General features: G+C 42.0%; 1 long non-coding RNA gene across 2 annotated transcripts in view; it reads right to left on the bottom strand.

Annotated features, from left to right (window-relative positions):
- Window positions 1–4,895: 4,895 nt before the first annotated feature.
- The window catches only part of LOC141571491 (uncharacterized), a 162,863-nt gene continuing 145,972 nt past the window's right edge, over window positions 4,896–21,786 (bottom strand). The window contains exons 5-10 of one of the 2 annotated variants that reach the window (XR_012496224.2): window positions 18,012–18,117; window positions 13,261–13,490; window positions 11,361–11,471; window positions 9,930–10,057; window positions 9,200–9,382; window positions 4,896–5,859 (exon numbers count right to left, since the gene is read on the bottom strand). This is a non-coding gene — a long non-coding RNA (uncharacterized LOC141571491). Of the gene's footprint in view, window positions 9,383–9,929; window positions 10,058–11,360; window positions 11,472–13,260; window positions 13,491–18,011; window positions 18,118–21,786 lie in introns of both variants that reach the window. The other variant, XR_016020517.1, reaches the window with a different exon arrangement.

Here is a 21,786-nt window from a genome sequence, read left to right as displayed (position 1 = left end):
TTTGCTTCCAGGTTTATCACAGGGAGCAAACAACCACAGATGCTTTATTGCTCCTACCAGGTAGTCTCCAGCTGGTCACAGGCAATGGGTGACCTGGACGTGCACCAGAGCCCCTCCTAAGAGGCCCCAGAACCAACATACTTGGAGGTTGGCTTCAGACCACAGCAGAGCACCGCCCAATTAGCCCCACAAGCAGCACACACAAAGGATGGTCTCAACAGGTACCAAACCCCACTGGGACGAATCCCACTCCATGGTGTAAGCCCCTTGCACAGCAGCCTGTAAGCTCTGGATGTGGCCAAACCCCACACCAGTCAGTCTGAGGGTCAGTCACACCCACTGATATGCCAATAGCAATCAAGGCTCAACAACCCACACAAGGGACATTCCTGGAGCGACCAGAGCAGGTGACCAGGGAGATGATGCCAGGGCCCTACAAGCACCTACTACATAAGGCCACATGGCCAAGACTGGGAGACATAGCAGATCTAACTAATACATAGAAACAAACAGAGAGACACAGCCAAAATGAGGAAACAAAGAAGCATGTCCCAAATGAAATGACAGGAGAAAACTCCAGAAAAAGGACTAAATGAAATGGAGGGAAGCAACCTACCACAGACAGAGTTCAAAACAATGGTTATAAGGATGCACAAAGAACTTAGTGAAAACTTCAACAAAGCGATAGTAAACATTAAAAAAAAAAGGACATAGAAACCATAAAAAAGAACCAATCAGAAGTGAAGCATACAGTAACTGAAATGAAGAATGCACTAGAAGGAATCACCAGCAGACTAGATGAAGCAAAGGATTGAATCAGTGATTTGGAAGATAAGGTCTCAGAAAACACCCAACCGAAACAGCAAAATGAAAAAAGAATCCAAAAAAAAAAAAAATGAGGATAACTTATGAGACCTCTGGGACAACATCAAGTATACCAATATTCACATCATAAGGGTACCAGAAGGAGAAGAGAGAGTGAAAGGAATTGAAAACATATTTGAAGAAATAATGACTGAAAACTTCCCTAACCTGGTGAAGGAAATACATGCCCAGGAAGCACAGAGTCCCAAACAGCATGAACTCAAACAGGCCCACACCAAGACACATCATAATTAAAATGTCAATGGTTAAAGATAAAGAAGAATCCCAAAAGCAGCAAGAGAAACATAACTAGTAACTTATAAGGGAGTTCCCATTATATTGTCAGCTGCTTTCTGAACAGAAACTTTGCAGGCCAGGAGGGACTGGCACAAAATATTCAATGTGATGAAAAGCAAGAACCTACAACCAAGATCACTCTACCCAGCAAGGCTATCATTTAAAATCAAAGGACAGATAAAAACCTTCCCAGACAAGAAAAATCTAAAGGAGTTCATCACCACGAAACCAGTATTATGAGGAATTTTAGAGGGACTTCTTCGAGTAGAAGAAAAAAAAGATTAAAAATATGAATAAAGAAATGGCAATAACTACATTTCTATCAGCAATTACTTTCAATGTAAACGTATTAAATGCACCAATCAAAAACATATAGTGGCTGAATGGATAAGAAAACAAGGCCCTTACATATACTGCCTACAACAGACTCGCTTCAGATCGAAAGACACACACAGACTAAAAGTAAAGGCATGGAAAAAGTTATTTCATGAAAAGTAAAACAAACAAACACAATCTGGGGTTGCAATACTTATATCAGGCAAAATAGACTTTAAAACAAAAGCTATAACAAGGGACAAAGAAGGACGCAGTAATCCCACTTCTGGGTATTTACCTGAAAAAAACCAAAATGCTACTTCGAGAGGACTTTTGCATCTATATCTTTATTGCAGCATTGTTTACAATGGCCAAGATGTGGAGGCAGCCTGGGTATCCACTGATGGGAGAACGGATAAACAGTAGGTGGTACATGTATACAATGGAATATTGCTTGGCCAGGGAAGGGCATGGGTTCTCACCATCTGCAGCAGCATGGATGGACCTAGACGGTATTGTGTTGAGAGGAGCATCAGACAGAAAAGACAGATATGTGATTTTGCTTACATATGGAATCTAAAGAACAAAATAACAAACAAAACAGAAACAAACTCATAGATACAGAGAACATTGTGATAGTTGCCAGATGGGAGAGGGGTTGAGGGAGTGGGTGAAAAGGCAAATGGATTAAGAAGTACAAATTGGTTGTTACACGGTAATCATGGGGGTGTAGGTTATATAGCATAAGGAATATAGTCAGTAATATTGTAATAACTATGTATATTGTCATATGGTACTAGATTTGTTGAGGTGATAAATGGGAGGGGGGTTGGAGGGAAGGCTGAAAAAGATGAAGGGATGGAAAAGTACAAACTGGTAGTTACAAGACAGTCATGGGAATGTAAAGCAAAGCATAGGGAATATAGTCAATAATATGGTAATATAGTAACGATGTACGGTGCCTGGTGGGTACTAGACTAATCAGAGGGATCACTTCTTAAATTATACAAATGTATAACCACTATTCTGTGCACCTGAAACTAATATAAAATACTATTGAGTGTCAACTGTAATTGAAAAATTAAAAAGAGGGGAAAGTAAAAAGAAAGAGAAAAAATTCCTTATCTTAACCAGCTTATTATCAGTCTTGAATAATATGATTATTTTGCTGAAGATGATCTACAGTGAATTATTATTTTAGGGGAATATGACCAATTATAAGAAAGATGAATAAATAAATACTTATAATATTTCAAAAATAAATTGAAAAATAAAAACAGGAATAAAATATTGTGATTCCATGCTCAAGTTTAAATTTTGAAGATGAGCTGCTCCACTCTAAAGTAATGACTTATTGAAATACAACGGTCCTTTTGCAGTTTCATGTTCCTTCTAGGTATATTATTGGTACCACCATACACATATCTTGTTATTTTGCATAATTGTCTTCAACCTATTGGATAGATTTCATTGAAGGAGGATGAGGACAGGGATGGAATTCACCTAAGACCACGGGATATCTTTTTTTGAGTAGATTTTTTTGAGGTAATTTCTATTGAGATTTAAGCTTTATATTTGTAGTTAAATCATCATTGATTCTGTTCCAGTGTATTTAGGACTCACTTTTCTCTAATTCTTAAACTTCACATTTTGCAATGAGGACACACTGGTTGTCATTTTTTTTCATTTTCTCAATAATGTCCACTGTGTTCAGTAAATTTCTGCTGGGTTTTTATCTTGTATACTTTTTCTATAAATTTTTAAATGACCCAATATGAACATTAAGGCTGTTTTTTGTGTGTCATGTTCACAGTTACTGCAGCAGAGTCTTAAGAACCATGGAGTCTTTAGCTCATAGTGACGTAGCCTCCTGCGGACATGGCGAGATCTCCCTGAATACTTCACGCATAATGATTTGAGGGTCAGAATCCAGGTTGGAGGCGGCCTGACACTGACAGCTGTGGACTATTTCTTGATTACTAACTACAACATGTTCTGCCGGTGTCGGGGTATCTTTTCTCTCTCCTTCATCTGTTCTTTGACCAGAGCAAAATGCATTTTTCTTTTTGTCACAATATCCTCACTGTTAATAAATTACTTTTTGTTCCTCTAAAGCCCGCTCTTTCCTCCTGTGGCTGTGAAACCCTCCCTGCCCGACCTGCTTGTCCCGTTCACCAGCCTCTCCTGAGGTCGCTTTCATGTCACCCTTAGCCTTTCTTGGCAGTTATTACACCTTTCAGGCCCCTTCCTTACCAGATACTTTGTACCACGCCTCCTATCTTTGATTTTTATATTTTCCATTTCCACCCCATTGTGTCCTAGTTCTACATGCTTGTTCCTTCAAAGAAAGCCTTGCGTCTAGGCATCCATCACTTTCTGTAAAGAATAATAGGAAAGAAAATACAGTAGGTATGTTTCCTTTCAGTCCTCACATAGAATTTGGTTTCTGCTACTCAGTGAGAGCCCAAATTCCCATCTCCGTCCTCATCTCCATCGTGGAAGGTGGCCCCGTGTTACAGGACAGAGCGCCTCTCCTGGAGGGCGCTGTCTCTGTCTGCAGGTGGCCAGTAGAGCAACATGCTCGTCCGCGTGGCTATGTACTTGGGGACAGGTCTCCTAAGGGAGAGAGCGTTGTCCTGTGAGCCACTTCCCTTCAGGGCTGATCACAATCATGGTGACTTGGGGTCAGATGTCCTAGGCAAAGGTGTCCCATCCCTCTGCATCTAAGCAACTTAGGAAGACAATTCCGAAACCATCTCTCTACTTTCATAACTTCTAATCCCACTTGATTTTCCAGATTGTTGCTCATTCAATGCTTGTGTTTATATGTTTTAATAATGATAATAAAGAATACTACATACTCAAGGCAGTTCCTCTGCCCTCTTGTTTTTCATGATCCATTCCCACACTTGCAAGGATCATTGTTTGATTTCAACCAGAGTCCCACAAAGAGAGAGGACCCCCACTGGCAGTCTAATATTGTAAATGAGAATTCCACCGAGCCACCGTTACCATGAAAAGGCCAGAAGATGGAATCGAGGCCATGCTGAAGAGAATAAAGTATGTCCTGATTTGTAAAAGTTGGGAGGTGGATATAAAGTCAATTTGGTAAAGCTGTCCTTTCCCAGGCAGGTGCTTGTACTGAACTTAACTGGCACCAGATGTTTAGGTAAGACTCGGAAAAGTAATAGTAGCAACCATTTCTAGAAGAATCTTCAGTGTTGCTCATTATGGTGGATGCTTACCATGGACTCATCAACTCACTTCCTTCTCATGAAAGTCCTTCAGGTTGTGCGATATTATCAGCCATCTGACCATCAAGAAAACAGAAACAATGAGGAATTAGAAAATATCCACAAGTGCACTGATTGGTAATTTGGTCTAAAACCAACTCCATAGAGATTTTATTGCTTTGATAAATATTTCTTCTTTAAGACAAGATTGACCAAATAAACTTTCAGTATTCAGGATATTTTTAAAAATATTTCACTGAATATACATTCATCCAATTAAAAATCAGAGCTCTATCAAAGTATTTACTCCAGAAAATGACCTATTCTTATTTACAAAGTAATTCCTTAAAGAATTAAATATATATTTTTTGTGTGTATTTTCACATGGAAGATTTGTTTTCAACAATATCATTGTCACAAAATTTTGTAGTTCGTGTGTGTGTGTGTGTGTGTGTGTGTGTGTGTGTATGTGTGTGTATTTGAGACTTTTCTCTATTTTTATTGTGAATTATCATAGCGTGTTTGGACAGAGATATGGGTTACATGTGTGCATACCACAACCAATTCCAAATGCATTTCTGTTCCGTAGGTTTCTTAATCTAATACAAATAATTTTTACCATGATTCTGGGTTCCATCAATATTTGTCTTCTTAATTTCATTGTAAAAATAAACAATTTTATCTTCAGCAATAAACTTCTTTTTTCTAAATTAAAGTTTATTGGGGTGACAATTGTTAGTACAGTTACATAGATTTCAGGTGTACAATTCTGTATTACATCATCTATAAATCACATTGTGTGCTCACCACCCAGACTCAGTTCTCCTTTTATCACCATATATTTGATAGCAATAAACTTCTTAACCAAATTATCTACAGCGTCCACAATAATGTCAGATCTTTCACCTTCTCACACAGAAAACTTAGCTGGTTGTATGATTTAATTGGTTTCTCGGGGCCCCCGCCAGCGGTCCACGGAGGGGACAATTGTTGCACTTTTGTTCACTCGCTGGAAGCTTGGATTCGTGAGAGAAGATTCGTCACAAGCACACTGTTTGAGCCAAAGAACGTCTGCTGCCTGCATGGTATCAAACACCTTCAGCAACGAGTCAACCGTCGTCGTTAGGCACAGGCTTCATTTTCATCTACACTGCAGAGGACAAGGAAACAATGAGAAGTGTCACAGGCTGGAGAGGGCCTGGGAGACCCAAAGTTAACGCTACATACGACATGTGCTAGATATTAGGGCGGGCAAAGGCGTTAGCAAAAACGGGCAAGTGGGGACCAGGCCTGCACTTCAGTTAATCGTGCGGCACCAGTGTGAACGTCCTGGCATCCACAATGGGGTCGTGATTACAGAAGCTGCCAACACAGGTGAGCGGAAGCTGCTCTGAAGGGCACATGGAAACTCTGAACAACTTCTGAAACTTTTCTGTACATCAATTTATTTCAAATAAAAAGTTATACAAAATGTTGACATTTACGTAGAAGTAACTATTTCCTCAGTAGATTTGTGACATGAATTTCATATACTTAGTGACATCACGAGGGCACCTTTGTTCAATGGAAATGTGGGGAAACAGAGTGAACAAGGCACACATTCATCATGACCTCATTGAGAAAAGGGGATTTATTAATTTTTTCTTTAAACATACCCTTTTATGACATGTTTCTTCCCTTTATCCTTCTCTCCCACCCTAGCTTCCTTCTTTCTTGTCTTTCATCTTCCTAAATAATAGCTTCCAAAAAAGTTTATTGTAAAATTTGGTGAAATGGGTGAAGGTGTTGAAAAGGTACAGACTTGCTGAAGAAGTAAATAAGTCCTGGAGTTGTAACATACAGCACTGTGACCATAATCCTCCAGAACTTGTAGACTTGAATGAATACTTGGTCCGCCCGTTAATAATGATTTATTGTTTAGGTTACTCAAACTTTAAGACTGGCGAGGTCTTTGTCTGAGTCTTCAGATGGCCTTCATTGCTCAAGTATGATCTGCTAAACTATCTCAAAAGTATCTGAAGAATTTCCAGATCACATTTAGGAGGAAGATGCCTCTTGGGCACACAGTAAGGGCTGATATCCGAAGCCAGGAAAATCTAGGACAAGAGTTGGCATAGAGTGTGATCTAGGAGGCAGAGAGCAGTGGATCCCAGGGTTGAGGGTGAGTCACAGTCCAAGGACTTAGATACACAGCCTGGAAGATTACTCATTTCTTGAGGACAAAATGCTACTGGTCAGACTATCCTAGTCCCTGATATTGTCAAGTCAGCCATATTTAAAATATTCAGTCCATTTCTCTATATAGTCATCAGGCAACTTTCCTGATTTGGCGGGCCCACCATATACATGTTGTTCTCTAATCTCATACGTAAGATTTAGGTTGGAGCTGAAAGAAATAGTTCTTACTTCTTCCTCCAGAGAACAATGAATATTTGCTCCTTTACGTGTTGAGTTAGGGAGGAGGTGCCAAAAGGTGAGGGTAAAGGAGGGAATAAGAAGTGGGTATTTTAATGTTAGTGAATAACATTAAACTCCCACTAAACATGGCAAATTACTGGGTCCTCTCAAAGCCCACAGAAGTGAGAGCAAACGGGTTACATGATGGCGTAAACCCAAGGAATAATGCATGAAACAGAAGAAAGGATGCCAGCAATGAAAATTTGGAAGCAGGAAAGTGACGTATGAAAGGCAACTGTCACTATCCCGATGGTTGTGCCCATCTGCAGAAAGCCCACAGGTAGTTTGGGCCACAGAACCCCAGAAATGGTGAGGAATTGGGGAGTCAAGTGCACTCGGAAGCTGGGATGGAGGTGGGATAGGGTGAGATCAGAAGCATTGTTTGAAAGTCTGTTCAAGAAGCAGTCATGTTTCTTGTAGATCCATTGCCTCACCTTTCAGGAAAGATGGAAATGAGGGGTTCTCTCACGGCAAGACAGAACCGGAGGTTTGTTTTTAGGAGAGGATGAGGACCCAGGAGGCGAGTACAGAGCTGAGATAGTGTAGGAGGCACTGAAGAGACAACATACCGAAAGGGAATCCCCAAACGTCCTTCTTAGAACGATGACAGATGAACGTGAACTCCACAGGTAGAATTTTGTGAAATATTTTCCTAAGAAGAATGAGACTCTAAAGAGAAAAAATACTTGTACTGCATCTGGAGTTTCCCTAATGAAATAGCTCAGCCATACCCCCCGATAGTGAGGCCCACGCGTTGACCAGTTGACAAGCCTCAACATTCACACAGAGCTTCAAATCAGCTTTGAGAAAAAGCATTTCCAGACGTCTGAGAATAGTCTCCAATATGAAAAACAGGCACAGAAGCAAACAAAAGAAATGAAAAGCTCAGAAACTTGTAGGAAACAAAAGTTACAGAAGAAAAGTTCCAAAAAATGATATTTTCAGGGCAATGAGAGAAGATAAAGCATACCTAAAGTAAGAATGAGAATTTACACAAAAAAGAAGGGGGGTTTCAAAGAGCCAAAAAAGATTTCTTGCATATTAAAATTTGACAGAATGTATAAAAAGTCCTATAGACGGATTGGAAGAAAGTCTTGTGAAATTTCCTAGCAAGTAGAACTAAAAGAAGACGGAAAATAGGAGAAAAATGAATAAGGCTATTAGAAAATCCAACAAGAGGTCCAATGTCTGACTAATAGGAGATCCAGAAAAAGAGAAAAGAATCACGAAATTATCAAAGAACTAAATTTAAAATGCTCCCCAAACTGAAAGACACAGGGTCACAGATTGAAAACCCTTCCTGAGGGCCCATCAAGACATGGAATCCTGAGTTTCAAAACACATTGGAAAGGTGGTAGACAGGTCGCATAAAAAGCCTGAGGAGCCAGAAGCCCAGCGAGCTTTCACCTGGCAGCACTGTGTAGGGGTCACAAGAGAAAACACTTCCCACGTCGTGAGGACTTGGTTTCCAACCTAGAATTCTGTCCAGTTAGACTGACAGTGAAGAATGAGAGAAAGAATGGACAAAGTTACAGACATGCAAGGTGCAGGACAGCCATTAATCACACACCACTGCCCCCACCTTCCTCATGAACAGAATCACAGTCTTGCTTATGACAGTACAACTCCCAGAAAACAGCCACAACATCTAGGAGTGTCTGTTACCTAAATCAGCCAGTGAGGTATGCGTGGAATTCTATAGCAGTTACTTCCGAATAAAAGGACAAAGATAGGAAGGAGAAGGTTTGGTTCCCTCTCCCTGGACACAGATGTGATGACACCATCAAAACATGGAATGCACTTGACACCTTGCTGACGCAGCAGACACCACACCACCCTGAATTTCCTACCTTCATGCTTCTTGCCATGGGGAAAACAAAACCGAAACTCTCTGTTGCAAGCAGCCAAATGCAACCCTGACATGTGTGTCAATAATTGGCCTCGTAGGCATTCTTTCTCTGCAGATACTAATGGATTGGCCCCACCCAAACTTAAGTGGTAAACCCAGATGGGAAAAGGGCCTGGGATTCAACCTAGGGAACAGGCGAAGGGATTGTCCATCACGACGGCAATGCAGCTCCCCAGACAGCCACAGTGCAACAAGCCTAGAGGGAAACTGGCCTAGGTTGGCCAGGAAGACCTGCGGTTCCAGCGGGATGTTCCAAGGATGCAGAGGCTACCTGATGGAGAGCTTGTTCTTCTGGTAGAGTTTGGACCTGAATTAGAAATGGAACAAACTATGAAAATAAGCAAATAAGACAATTATTAACTCCAGAGAAAACAAACAAAAATATTATACAAGACGGGGCTGCAGCGGTATCTATAAGCCTCAGTTGTGAATATATTTACATAGTAATCATAATGCAAACATTGGGTATTTTCTCTCAAAATATAACTGGTTTTGGAGGCTGGGTGGGGAACGTGGCTGCATCTGGAGTAGGGATAAGAAGTGTAAATCCTCGTCTTCAGAAACAGAAAGTCACCAGATACTGTCTCAACTAGAAACACAAGGAACATCAGTGTAAGAATGACACTCAGAAATATAGAAGCAAATACAGATGAACAGTAACTATTAGAATCGACAGCTAAGAACGGAAAGTGCCTGCTTCTGGAGCTAGAACAAATGTCCGCGGAGCATTGACCTCAAAACCTTGTAAAACTGCTTGATTTTTTAAAAGTGAGGTGAATGTATAATTTTGATTTTAAAAAGTCAAAGGGATATATTTTGGAGGTGCTGAGCTTAGGTTTAGTTTATTTTCATACCTTCATTTTTCCCCCTAAGATATGGAAGGATGTGTTTCCCTTTTCGTCATCTGAGCAGATCACTAATTTTCAGTCTTTGGCATAATAATTTTCAGTCTTTGGCATAATATTTCTGGTCTAGTGATAAACTATAAAAACAAAAGAACACAGAAAGATAACATCAGATTTCCAAGTGCAACTTTCCTGAGCTAAGATGCTACAATTTTTGAAGCCTAATAAATAAGCATAATTAACATTTTATAAGAAATGATCACGGGATTGTCTGCCCATTTGTATAATGAAATATAATCCCATGAAATGCACACCAACACCAAGTTCCTACGCGTTGTTTGTAACACAAAGCGCAGCTAAGGCCTCCTCCTCCCCCCAGGTGGCCCCTGGGACATGTTCTGTTCATTCTGCGAGTCTCACAGGAAGGAAGCGAGGAGGTACGTGGGGCTTCGCCTACCCCTGGCCCTGCACCTGCGCATTCCCACGCACCGAAGTTGCTGCCGACTTCACTTCCCCGCCTTCCTGAAGCTGAGGGCCCCGTTTCCTCATCGCTCCTCAGGAAGGGCTCAGTCTTTGCTCCTAGAAGCGGCCCACATTTCTCTCCATGCTTTTCATGTGACCCCTCCTGACGTTCTCTGTGGGCTTCGCACTCACCCACGCAAATGACTATGTCGCTTACATTACTTAGTTATTTTCTGTCTCTGCTTCTTACTAAATAATGGATGTTACAGGATTGTCTGCAAGGTAAAGAGGCATGTGATGTGAATCTACTATGCAGATAGAAACAATTCGGAAGGTACCAGGCTGCTGCTTAGATGTCGACAGGTCATCACTGAAGCGAAGTGGTATTGCGTGTTCTGTTTTATTTCCCAGTTATTGGATATTCTACTTATAAATAATTATACAAATAGAAAGGAACTCCTTAAACATACTCAAACTAGTTTAAGGATTTCCCTTCTAAACCTGTGAGCACAAAGCTCCGTGTCACGCGTGTGTATGTCTTGCCCTCTCATTGTGCAAAGCCCATTGGCATCTCATGAATTTCAATGGTTCTACAGTTTGTCAGTGAACCCTGGCATTGGGTTGAACAACAGCTACGTCTATACAGATGGTGAACTGTTAGCATGTGAAAGACAAATGAAAATGAGCATTAAAACTGACAGAAATCAAATATTCACCTGGGCTACTATCATACGCCTCCCCTTCCTCTAATTATGTAACTTAGGTGTAGCACAAAGACAGCCTGAAAGACGGATTTCCAGCAGAACGTTTTAACCTTGGGAAGGAGCTCGTGTCCGTCCCCCTAGGCTCCAGATTTCAGGGCAATTCACCACTGCTGCAAACCACTTCTCGTCACTCACTCATCTTTTGTAAGGACTGCATTAAATCAAAGCTAAATGACGCCATATATACGCACATACATACATAATATGTACAGACCTGTACATAGAGGTTTTGAAAGGCATGTAGAAAAGAAAGAACAGGACAAGTAAGTCAGGTCTCTTTCCGGAATCCAGAGCAGCAGCCTGACGGGCACATGGAGGGTGGGACCTAATAGCAGAATTAGGGGACAGGTCATCAGACGTGAGTTCCTACGTGATGCAGCCTAGTTCTGGTCACTCCACCATCAAGAACGGGCTCCTTGAGGACTTCGTTTTTAAATCTCCCTTGTATCATACAAAGAAAGGTCCCTGGATGGAGTCTCACGGGAAACTAACAGCATCATAAGACAAGTCTTAGGAGGAATTAGCCACCAGCTAAGAAACATTAAATTACTCTGGAAGCAAGGTGGCGTTGGGAGGGTTTGCTGAGAGACACTCTGGGAGGGGATCAAAGTAAAATGTTTCCCCTTCATAATTTTGCACAGGGCTAGTCCTACCTCTGTCATCCCGAAAAAACAACCAAGTTAAGCATTAGCTGCCTGGGTAATTTGCTTTTTCTCTTCGCACTCTGAACATTCAGTTGTTTCTGGAACGATGACTGCAGCTGGGGACTCAAATGGAATTAGGGTCACTTTGGTGCCCAACACTGTCTAATTTAAAAGGTGGTACGATTGCCAGTTAAAGACAAAGTGCTCATTCCTGGGGGTAGGGGGTATTATTTAGTAAATACCTCATTATTTTAACATTTCTCAAGTCCCCAAATTATTTAACCCTTTCTGAAATCGTGAAAATGTAAAGTCAGCATTTTATCATCACTCACAAAAAGATTTTGATCTTAACTAAATTTTTACAATTCATCATTTATACTGAAACTAGCAAATCAAACACTATCACAGTCTAAAAAAGCCCACATTTAATTTTATTTCAAAATACAGGCCTGTAAACCCTTACTTTAAACCCTTTGAGTCAGATGTGTATCATATTCAGATTTTTTTTTTTTTTTTGATCTTAGAAAAGATACAGGGTACACGTCCTGTGCCTGGCAAGGCCACCTGGAGGGTCTGGTAGTCAACAGGCGCCCAGCAGACGTGTGACAGCCACACTGAGAAGGCTGGACAGAAACGAGGGAGGTTCCCACTGCCTGGAGCAGGTGTGACTGTCTAACGACTTGGGAGCGGCCCAGGCTCGCCTCCAAATGGGCAACTAAACATACACACAAAACCGTTTTGCAGGGCGTTTTGGACTTCCGAATTGCAGATGACAGGTTGTAGACCCATATTTTTATTGCTGCTATGTATGAGGAAGGCACTTAAGGAAAAAAAAGAACACTGAACGAATATGCAAAGTAGTCATCTTACTTTCTAAAACACTTTTAAAGGAGGGGAGCAAGCAAGTCAATGAAATCATAAATAATTTTTTGAGCATTGGACCTACAGGTGCTGTTATTCAAAAGGCAATAATGTAAGCTATCGTGAGGCAGGCAAGTGAGTTCATTGACTGTAGAGACATAAAATGTAAATTCAACTAAATAAATTTGACTTTAGCTGTACAGATTTATACAAGAAGAAAACCTAGGGAACTTAGAAAACCACTGTTTCAGAAGAATAAAGTATATTTAAGAATACACATGGTTAGCCACCCAAATTAATGCAACTATAGCAAAAGAAAAATACCTAATGGTCATTCTACTGATAGGGGCTTTTAGAGTGAGCATAATTGTGTGAATTATTAGGTGTTAGGGTTACCTTGGCCTGTTGTGTAACTTATTGGTACTATAGCAAATGAGTAAAGACGAAAACCAAGCAAACAAAACAGGGCTTTGGGACCAGATAATGTTTTGCTCTTTCAAATAGAGACTAATTCTTGGGGAGGAAAGGGGCAGGGAAGGGCAGCAAAACTCAGTAACTTTGTGTGAATGAAACTGGAATTTCTACATTAAAATATTTGTTAAGAATCACCTGATCTGATGATAGCAGAAGACCAATTTCCATAGAAGAGAGAAGAACGAAAGAAAACACTCTGAAGTAGTTGAAAACTAAGTTCTGGACAGGCTGTCTGGGCTGAGACTGACTTTCAAAGTCCGGGCTCAAGAGTGGACACAGCGTCCCACGCCCACGCAGTGGCGAGCTCCATGTTCACGCCACGAGAGCTCCGTTGCAGGACTCGTCCTCGCACAGCGGCCCAGGTCCTGCACACACACAGACATGAGAAGTTAAAGCAACCGCTGAGCTCCCGTGAGTCCAGAGAGTTAAACTTGGCTTTGGCCCAGCACCATGACTTCCACTCAGCTTTTAAACTATTTTTGACTGTTATAAAATACAGTGCACTGAGAAGCCACATTGTAAGCAAGGGTCCGCTTAAAATACTGAAAGAAGTGCTAGACATGCCATCTGGAAAACCCAAAGGGCAAAACGGAAAGGGAGAGCCACAAAAGAACGGGAAGCGCGCAGACCTGGGAGTTACAGAGAGAGCAGGTGGCCAGGGAGGTGGTGTTGTCAACGTCTCAGATTATTGCATTTCTCATGAGGAAAGACATCATGCTCATCATAAATGCAAACGGGAGTCAGACAACAGAACCCACGCGTGCGTACACACACACACTCACACGCTGGTGTTCCCTGATTTTGTCTGGGGTACTCATTGGCAGAGACACTCTCATTACTGTCAGAACTCAATTTTCATGTTTTTAGGGTGTACGTGATCCAGATTGGTTTGCAGATTATTTAAACATTTTTGTTGTTGTTGTTGTTTTTGCAATTTTCAGGTGCTGTCACTCATAGAAAGAAAAAGGGAAACTGCTGTTTGCCACACTTGACCGCTCAGTGCCACTTGGTGTATTTGTAAGCGTCCTGCGTGCACATTGACACTGAAAAGACGTCCTCTTCTGTCTTGGCTTCACTTTTCCTTGTCGTTTAGGGAGAGTCCTTGGCAAGTCGCCAGGCAGTGCCACATCACCGGAAGGGAGCAGTCAGCCCGGGTTTCAATCCAGAGCAGCCTCCGGATTCCTAGGCAAACAGCATCACAGCTTCCTGAGTTTCCAAATGTGGTGAAAACCCACACGGGGAGCCTGGCCTTTTCCAGCCTTTCTGCTTTGTACGCACTTGACTGTGTTTGAACTGGACTCAGATGAAGAAACTGTTAGCAAGTTTAGAAATCAAATAGGATGAAGTAGAAAGATCACAGTTTTATAATCAGCATTTTACACGTACCATAGGCCCAGACAAATTATCAAATTTAAAAGCCAAAATCTGTGCTAATAAGGCTATTACAGAGGTTGCGTATATATGTATACATACACATATGTGTGTGCATATACCTATATACGCATGTACGTATCACTGCAATCATAATATGAAGGTAAAATGTTAGCTTATTGGAATGATTCTTTTATTGATTAATTTTTATTTTTTTTTAGTTTCAGGTGCACAAGACAAAGCAAAACTATTGGAATGATTTCTAAGTTACATTTCAGGACCATTGAAAGCAGGTAGGCTTAACAACAGGAGATTGGTTCCCCTCTGTTGCTCTTCAAACAAGGGCATTTCCAAGACAGCACTGTGTTGGAGAACTGAAAGAGAACGTTTTGGTCTTTACAGCCCCAGAAAGGAGTTACACGTCTCTTTCTTTTCCTCCTGGTCCTTTCCATTCCCTAGTTAGAGCTTTTCACCTGGACTTTGCCTCCTAACGAGGTCTTCCCACTCCTCCAAGCCCATCTACAGAATTCTCAATGACACTGAACAGACACAAACACGCAACCTGATTGAAAGGCTTTCCTGCTTCTCAGTGCTCCTAGGCTGAGGACCAAATTGTAAACCTGGTCTGCAAGGCACCGAGAGCCTGGCTGCTTTCCAGGTGCCTCACGCCTTCCCACAGAGAGCACTGCTCTCAGTCTGATGGGAAGGCTGACGCTGTAACCAGATAGCCCATCATCAAAAACAAACTTAATAGAGAGTCTGGATGTCTACTGCTGTGACCGCAGACAAACAGAAACTACAAATGTCAAACCCTGATGGGAAAAGGTCTCAGGTGACTTGTTATGTAGAAAAGGGAACAAGATTTGGGATCTTTGAGACTCATTTTTGCCATAGTAGCTGCATGAACTTGGACAAGTCATTTCATGTCTCCAAGCCTTGGTTTCCTCATTTACAGATATCGACAATATTAACTCTTTATCGCCACTGATTGCTCTAAAGATGAGGTAAGTCTTAAGAAAGCACATCAAAAACTGCAAAGTGTTTCACAAGCACTCTCAGCATTGCTGCAAAAAGCAAAATGCATCTTCTCCCTTTGTTGTGAAAAGTAGCCCCACGAGATTTGGTACCCAATGAATACACTGCTGTCATTGCTGTTTTGCTATAAATGGAGCACAGCATCCTGGTGGGATGAGCACCGAGCTTCATAAACATCTGGAATGAAGAAATACACTCACTGGCACTAACGAGGCCCTTTGTTTCTGTCCTGCCCCCATCTTTTTGCATTCACCTGGGACATAGACTGTTCTGATGAAAAGAATCCAAGCAGTGCCTACTTTCGTGTTGTTATCATGTTAAGTTATATCCAGCTGGGCTCACGGGTGACGACTGGGGTCCACACAACAAAGTTAAGGAAGTCTTCAGGGCTTCTTGGCCAACGTTCAGTTGGATTTTGACTTGACGACAGGTTCTGACAGAGGTTTGTAACTGGGCTCGGGACGGTGACCCAAACACTTAGTCATCATGTTTTAAATAAATTAAGTAACATTGTGGGTTCCTAAAAATTGGGCTATGAAGTTTTGCTGGAAGAGCTTAACAAAGAGGCAAGACCACACCCCTTTCACATGAGAGCAGAAAGCAAAGTGGGTTCAAGGTTCTTAAACACTAAAGGCATGGACAAGACACTTCTCACCACTGAGAGGCTCGCAACCACACCAACTCGGCTATCACTGAAATCTGCCAAAAACATGGGGAAAAAATATTAAAAACACATCTTTAACATTATCATTGAGCTGGTAAGTAAGTAAAAAATATTGAGAAACGAAAAAGTCGGTGAAAGTAGGAAGCTGTAACTCTCAAGTAGGCTGCACTAGAGACCTTGAGTTTGGGGTCATGGCTGCACACGGCACAGACAGGAAGCAAGCCATGGAGCCGCCCAAGGCTGGACGGCCAGCAGCACTTACCAAGGAGGGACAGTCTCAAATGCTGACATTACTGGAGAAGAAAGGCTTAAGACTGATGAGCTGAGACTCTAATTTAGGTAGGGTGAAAATAATAGAAAAAAACACAAAGAAAGAAAGCAAAGAACAAATATTAACAAAATTTAAAAATCTAGTCTAGAGAGAATTATGATCCAAAAGCTAAAAAAAGAAGCAAAGTTGAAAACTTCTTGTATGATTGATTGAGAAAATTCATAAGGCACAGATTAAGTAATACTAGGAATGATAATAAACCCAATAACAAAATCTAAAGAGCTTAGAAGATAAGAATATAAATGACTCTATGCCAATAAATTTGAAAACTTCAATGAAATGTCTGTATTCCTAGAGAAATGTAATTTCCAAAATTGACTCAAGTAGAAACAGAAAACTAGAATAGTCCTATCACCATTACAAAGTTGAATCACTAAATATTGTCCCACAAAGACTATCCAGAGTCTAATATTTAACAGGTGAGTTATACCGAACTTGCAAGTAGCAAATAATGCTACATTTACCCCAAATAGTCCAGTATACATACATACATACATATATATATATATACACATACATACATAAGTATATCTATACATACAAACATATATACATACATATATATAAAGCAAATGATCTCAAATCACTTTATGAAGGTAGCATAGGCTTAATTTTAAAAATATGCAAAGAAAAGATCACTTCTTGCTAAGGAAAGGAGCTAAAAAAATTGTAACTAAAATATTAACAAGAAATTCAGCAACATACATATGTGTATGTTTACACATGAAAAACCAAAATCAAGTTGTATTTTTCCTAGAAGTACAATCTATTTAAACATTTTAAAAACCAAACAAAATAATTAACCAAACAATTATTTTAATTTGGAAAATCATATGATCATCTCAACAGATGAAGAAAATTCATTTGATAAAACTTTATACCTAATTATTCTTTGAAAAAAACAAAAACCTCTAAACTGAGTAAAAACAAGTATAGTGAGTACATGCATCTATTACAATTTTTTTCTGGTTCCGCCTTAAATAGCACTAAGATAATCATAAAGGGACATTTTAAAAAAGACATAAACTGAAATGACAGGGAAACTAGGGGTGGGGACAACAGCTGGGTGTGACCATGTGTTCCAGTGTGCCCAGCGGTGCATGTCCGGGCCTGCAAACCCAGCACCATGACTAACAGTTTCCCATTTCACAGTGAGTCCTTGGTTTGGGTGGTAAGTCATAGAATCATGACCAGGAAAAGCCAAGTTGTCTTAGTTGCACAGCAGATTTAAGACAAGCAAATGAAGAATGTTATCCCAGAAAACTAAATTCCAAGCAGCAATGAGGAAAGAGAAAAAGAAACCGAATCTACACAGCTGAGACCAGTTGTCTCTGGAAGGGGACAGGAGGACCCCTGGGATTCCAATCACTTGCCCACGTGCACCGAGAGCCACCGCCACGCTTCCTGCATCGCTTGCTGCCCTCCAAGCCTGTTTTCCTCCTCCTACCCCAAATGAAGTAGCTTAAAGGAGCGCAAACTTATTACCTCACAGTTGGCCTGGGGGTAGCTGGGTCCCCTATCCAGGTCTCAGCAGCCTGAAATGGTGGTTGGCCTAGCCATCTGGGGTGTGGGGTCCTCTTCATGGAAGGAGCTGGAAACAGAGGTGGAAGCAGTCAAACTAAAAGAATGCGTAAGGCCTCGTAAGGGCTGTGGTCTGTTCGTGAGAGCACAGAGAAGCCCTGACTGTTTGTAAGCAGGGAGGATGCAGTCAGGTTTCATCAGGTGTCATCACTCTGGCTTTAGCATAGAGATTGGATTGGACAGGCTCAGAGGAGGCGATTTCAGAGGCCCAGGTGGTAGTGATGGCTTCTCTGCACAGCATCGCGGCAGTTCAGATGGAAAGAAGTGGGTGAGAAGGGACACATGAAAGAAATGGAAGCAAAGGAACGTGAAGATTGAGGGGATTCGGGGCAGAGAGGTCAGCGTCATCAAGGGTGAACCCTAAATGTCTGGCTTGCACAGTTGTGGGGGTGGGGGGTGATGGTGCCACCCACTGAGGCAGGAAGCACAGCAGAAAGAACTGAGCAGGAGGGAAGACATGGGTTTGTCCAAATAGCAACTCTGACACCCCTAAACGATGATGCTGAGCAGGTGTTAGGTCAGACAGCGGGAGCAGCTTGGAAGGTTCCCGCACTTAAATACCGAGTAGAGAACGCTGACAAAGGGCGGCTAACACCTCACAGAAGACTGCGCCTCAGTTTTCCCCGGTGGAGAGCCTACCTAGGAAAAATGACTATGAGATGGACAGAATAAGGAAGAGGAGACGCAAAATGGTTTCAAAGCGCCCCAACGACGAAAGTCAGCCCTTAAATAATCCCTGTGGTGTGGACGGTTTCCGGCAAGTCCCTTAATTTCCCCTAATGTTCTAATTTGTTAAATGGAGCTAATAATGCTGACCTGCCCCAAGGAGATGTGCTGAAAATTAATTTACCATTTGGAAAGACTGAGAGCACTAGTGATAACTTCACATTTTTTATTATTGTTACCATAATACCCAAAAGCTCATGCCAAGACCATCAAAAACATCCAGGAAAAGACAGCAAAAAAAAAAAAAAGAGAGTAATTTTCCATGTGCCGTATGCATCTAGGGTTGTGAGGAGGCTAATATATGTTCATTACGGTGAAAACTGAGACTATCAGGGTTTCCTTGCTGTTAGTGGCACTCAGCCTTTGGCTCTCCTTACACAGGGGCCTGTAGTTTACATACCCCTGTGTTTTGGGTGCGTTTGGGTGCGAATCCTGGCCCTAGTGGGGGTTCCTTTTCCCTCCAATATGGAATCCTTGTGTGTCTAGCTCTCAGCTAGAAAATTAACGTCCAGCGAAGCCAAGACCCTGCCCTAGTCAGACACTGGCGATGACTTCCTCATTGCCTAGGCCACCAGAGCCTTTCATTTTGTATCTTCACTCTTCATAGCATTTAACCTGCCCAACCACTTCCTTCTTTTTGGAATTCTTTCCCCAAAGTCCATGATGACATACTCTTTAATTCTCCTGCAAACTCCATACCCATTCTCTTCAGTCTCTTCTGGGAAAACTGTTTTCTTTCCAAATCCCAAATAGTGTTGTGTCTTAGGGCTTAGCCCTTAATTTTTTTTCTCACTCTAAAACACTGCTGTGGTTTCTCACAGGACATACTCTGGTCACATCAAGATGAAACAATAAGCAGCAAAGAACAATGGAGATCATTTTTGAGTCAGTTTTTCAAAACCCATAGGAGTGGGTTATTTTATCAATAAAAACACTTTCAAAACACATCCAGAGTCTGGTCCCTTCTTTTCACACCTGCTTCTGCCAGCCTAGAAAGGCCACCCTGGGTTATTCCAGGGGCTTTGGCAAGAGTCTCTCTACTGTCACTGTTTTTTGGTTTTGTGGGGTTTTCTTTTTCTCACTGACAAAGTCTACTTTCTAAACAAAACAGTGTAACATCAGATCATGTTATACCTCTGTTCAAATTCATGAAGTGGCTCCTCACTTCATAAAAATAAAGGGCCACTTTCTCATACGTGGTCTACGGAACCCTGCGTGATGCATGGTGGGCCCTTCCTTCCCTGATTTCACACCCAAGTGCTCCTGTGCTCACTCAGCTCACTCTGGCCTCCAGTCCCCTTGCTGTGCCTCAGCACGTCCTCCCCACATAGGGACACGGTCCCTGCCCTCATCATCTCTGCTCAGGTGTGAGGTGTTTCCAGTGACAGGTGGCTGCGCCAACCGTCTCATTTAACATCGGGTTTTGTCTGCGGCCAGTCCCTCTGCCCCTTCCTGTTTTCATCCTCTCACATCTCACACATTAGGTTTACTTTATTTTCTGCCCCACGCTGGACATGCCGGCTCTGAAGGTGGGGACCTTGTCCTGTTCAGCGCAGCCTCTAGCGGGGTGGGGAGCACAAAGCAGGGACTCAAGACATTTCTGCTGAGTGGAAGGAATGGGAAAACACATTTCAGAATAAAATAAAAATCTTTGACTCTCTGGAAAAGCCAGCTTTCAGAAGAATGCGCTCCCAGGATCCTTGCCAGTCGGGAGTTTCCTCCTCCACTGCAGAACCCTTACAGTCCTCGGCCACATTTCAGATGAAATGAGCTTTTGCTGACAGACTTTGGAATGTATGTACCATTTGCAGCAGTGCGTTTACTATTTTCCTAAATACTGAGCCATCAGCTTCCAAGTGGACTTATGGGGCATCAAAGTCGCGTATGCAATGGATTCAGCAGCAAGTGACAAGCCAGGTGTCCATTCTTAGTTGTCCCCTGCCTCTGATTAGCTGCAAACTAGAGCTAGTCCATGGAGTTCTGCAGCCCAGCTTCTCCAGCTGTAAAAGAGAGCTTTGGTCTACGTGGTTTCCAGCATTCCTTCCAGCATGAAGATTATGTTTTGTTTTGTTTTTTCAAAAGGCAATAAGCCATAAACAGAATTAGAACTTATCCCAGTAACTCTTGGCTTTCATGGAACTTCCTGGGTTATTTTATAGAAACTGAAGTCCACAAGGGTGCCATCCCACAAGGGAACTGTCCGCAGACAAATAGCCCGGCCCACCCTAATTCATCTGTCATCCAAAGACATCTCAGAAGGAGAAGCAAGCCAGGGGTTCCTCACATAATTAACTCATGGCTGATCAGTGACCTTTATTAGCCAGTGAACTGGCCTTGAATCTCACAATACATATTGTATCAACTGATTATCAAAGAGCCTGAAATCCAAGGTAAAGGGGCTGATGGTGGGTGTGGCCTCTTCATGACCCTTGGGTCTATTTCCTTCAGATGGTTGAACTGTCTGATTCTTCCTGGGTCTCTAGCTCTCTGGACCCAGAAGCCCCACTAGGTGGCTGGTGGTGCCAGTGAGACAGGGCAAGAAGGAGGAGGTACCTACTGTTTACTGAGTGTTTACCCAGTGCCAAACTCTCCACCTGTAGGTAGTAATTTATGCCTGATTTGTAGTAGTGTTGGTTTCTCTTAGTTTGTCAACTCATGCTTCTTCATAGAACAAAATCAAACTCCCTGAATTTCCTGGAAAGTCAGAAAGGTTCCCTATTTCTTAAGGATAACGGCAGAGGTAGTCGGAGCAGAAGAATTATTTTCTAGGTACATAACCCAATGTTTGTGTAATGTCTTTTTAGACTACGTTTCAAGGAAAAGAAAATAGTCACAGGGTTCCCCACACAGCCTTCTCACTCCTAGAGGAGCCTTTCTATCATCTGGTGAGCACTGTGCCGCTGCAAATGGCTGCCCAGAGCGGTGTGGCCGCACTCTGTGAGGCGCCGAGGAA

The sequence above is a fragment of the Rhinolophus sinicus genome, chromosome 2 (genome assembly GCF_057876585.1).
Source record: "Rhinolophus sinicus isolate RSI-liver-muscle chromosome 2, RSI-T2T, whole genome shotgun sequence".
NCBI classification, from domain to species: Eukaryota; Metazoa; Chordata; class Mammalia; order Chiroptera; family Rhinolophidae; genus Rhinolophus; species Rhinolophus sinicus.
Note: the sequence above shows the minus strand (reverse complement) of the source record. Positions and strands in the feature narration are given on the sequence as shown.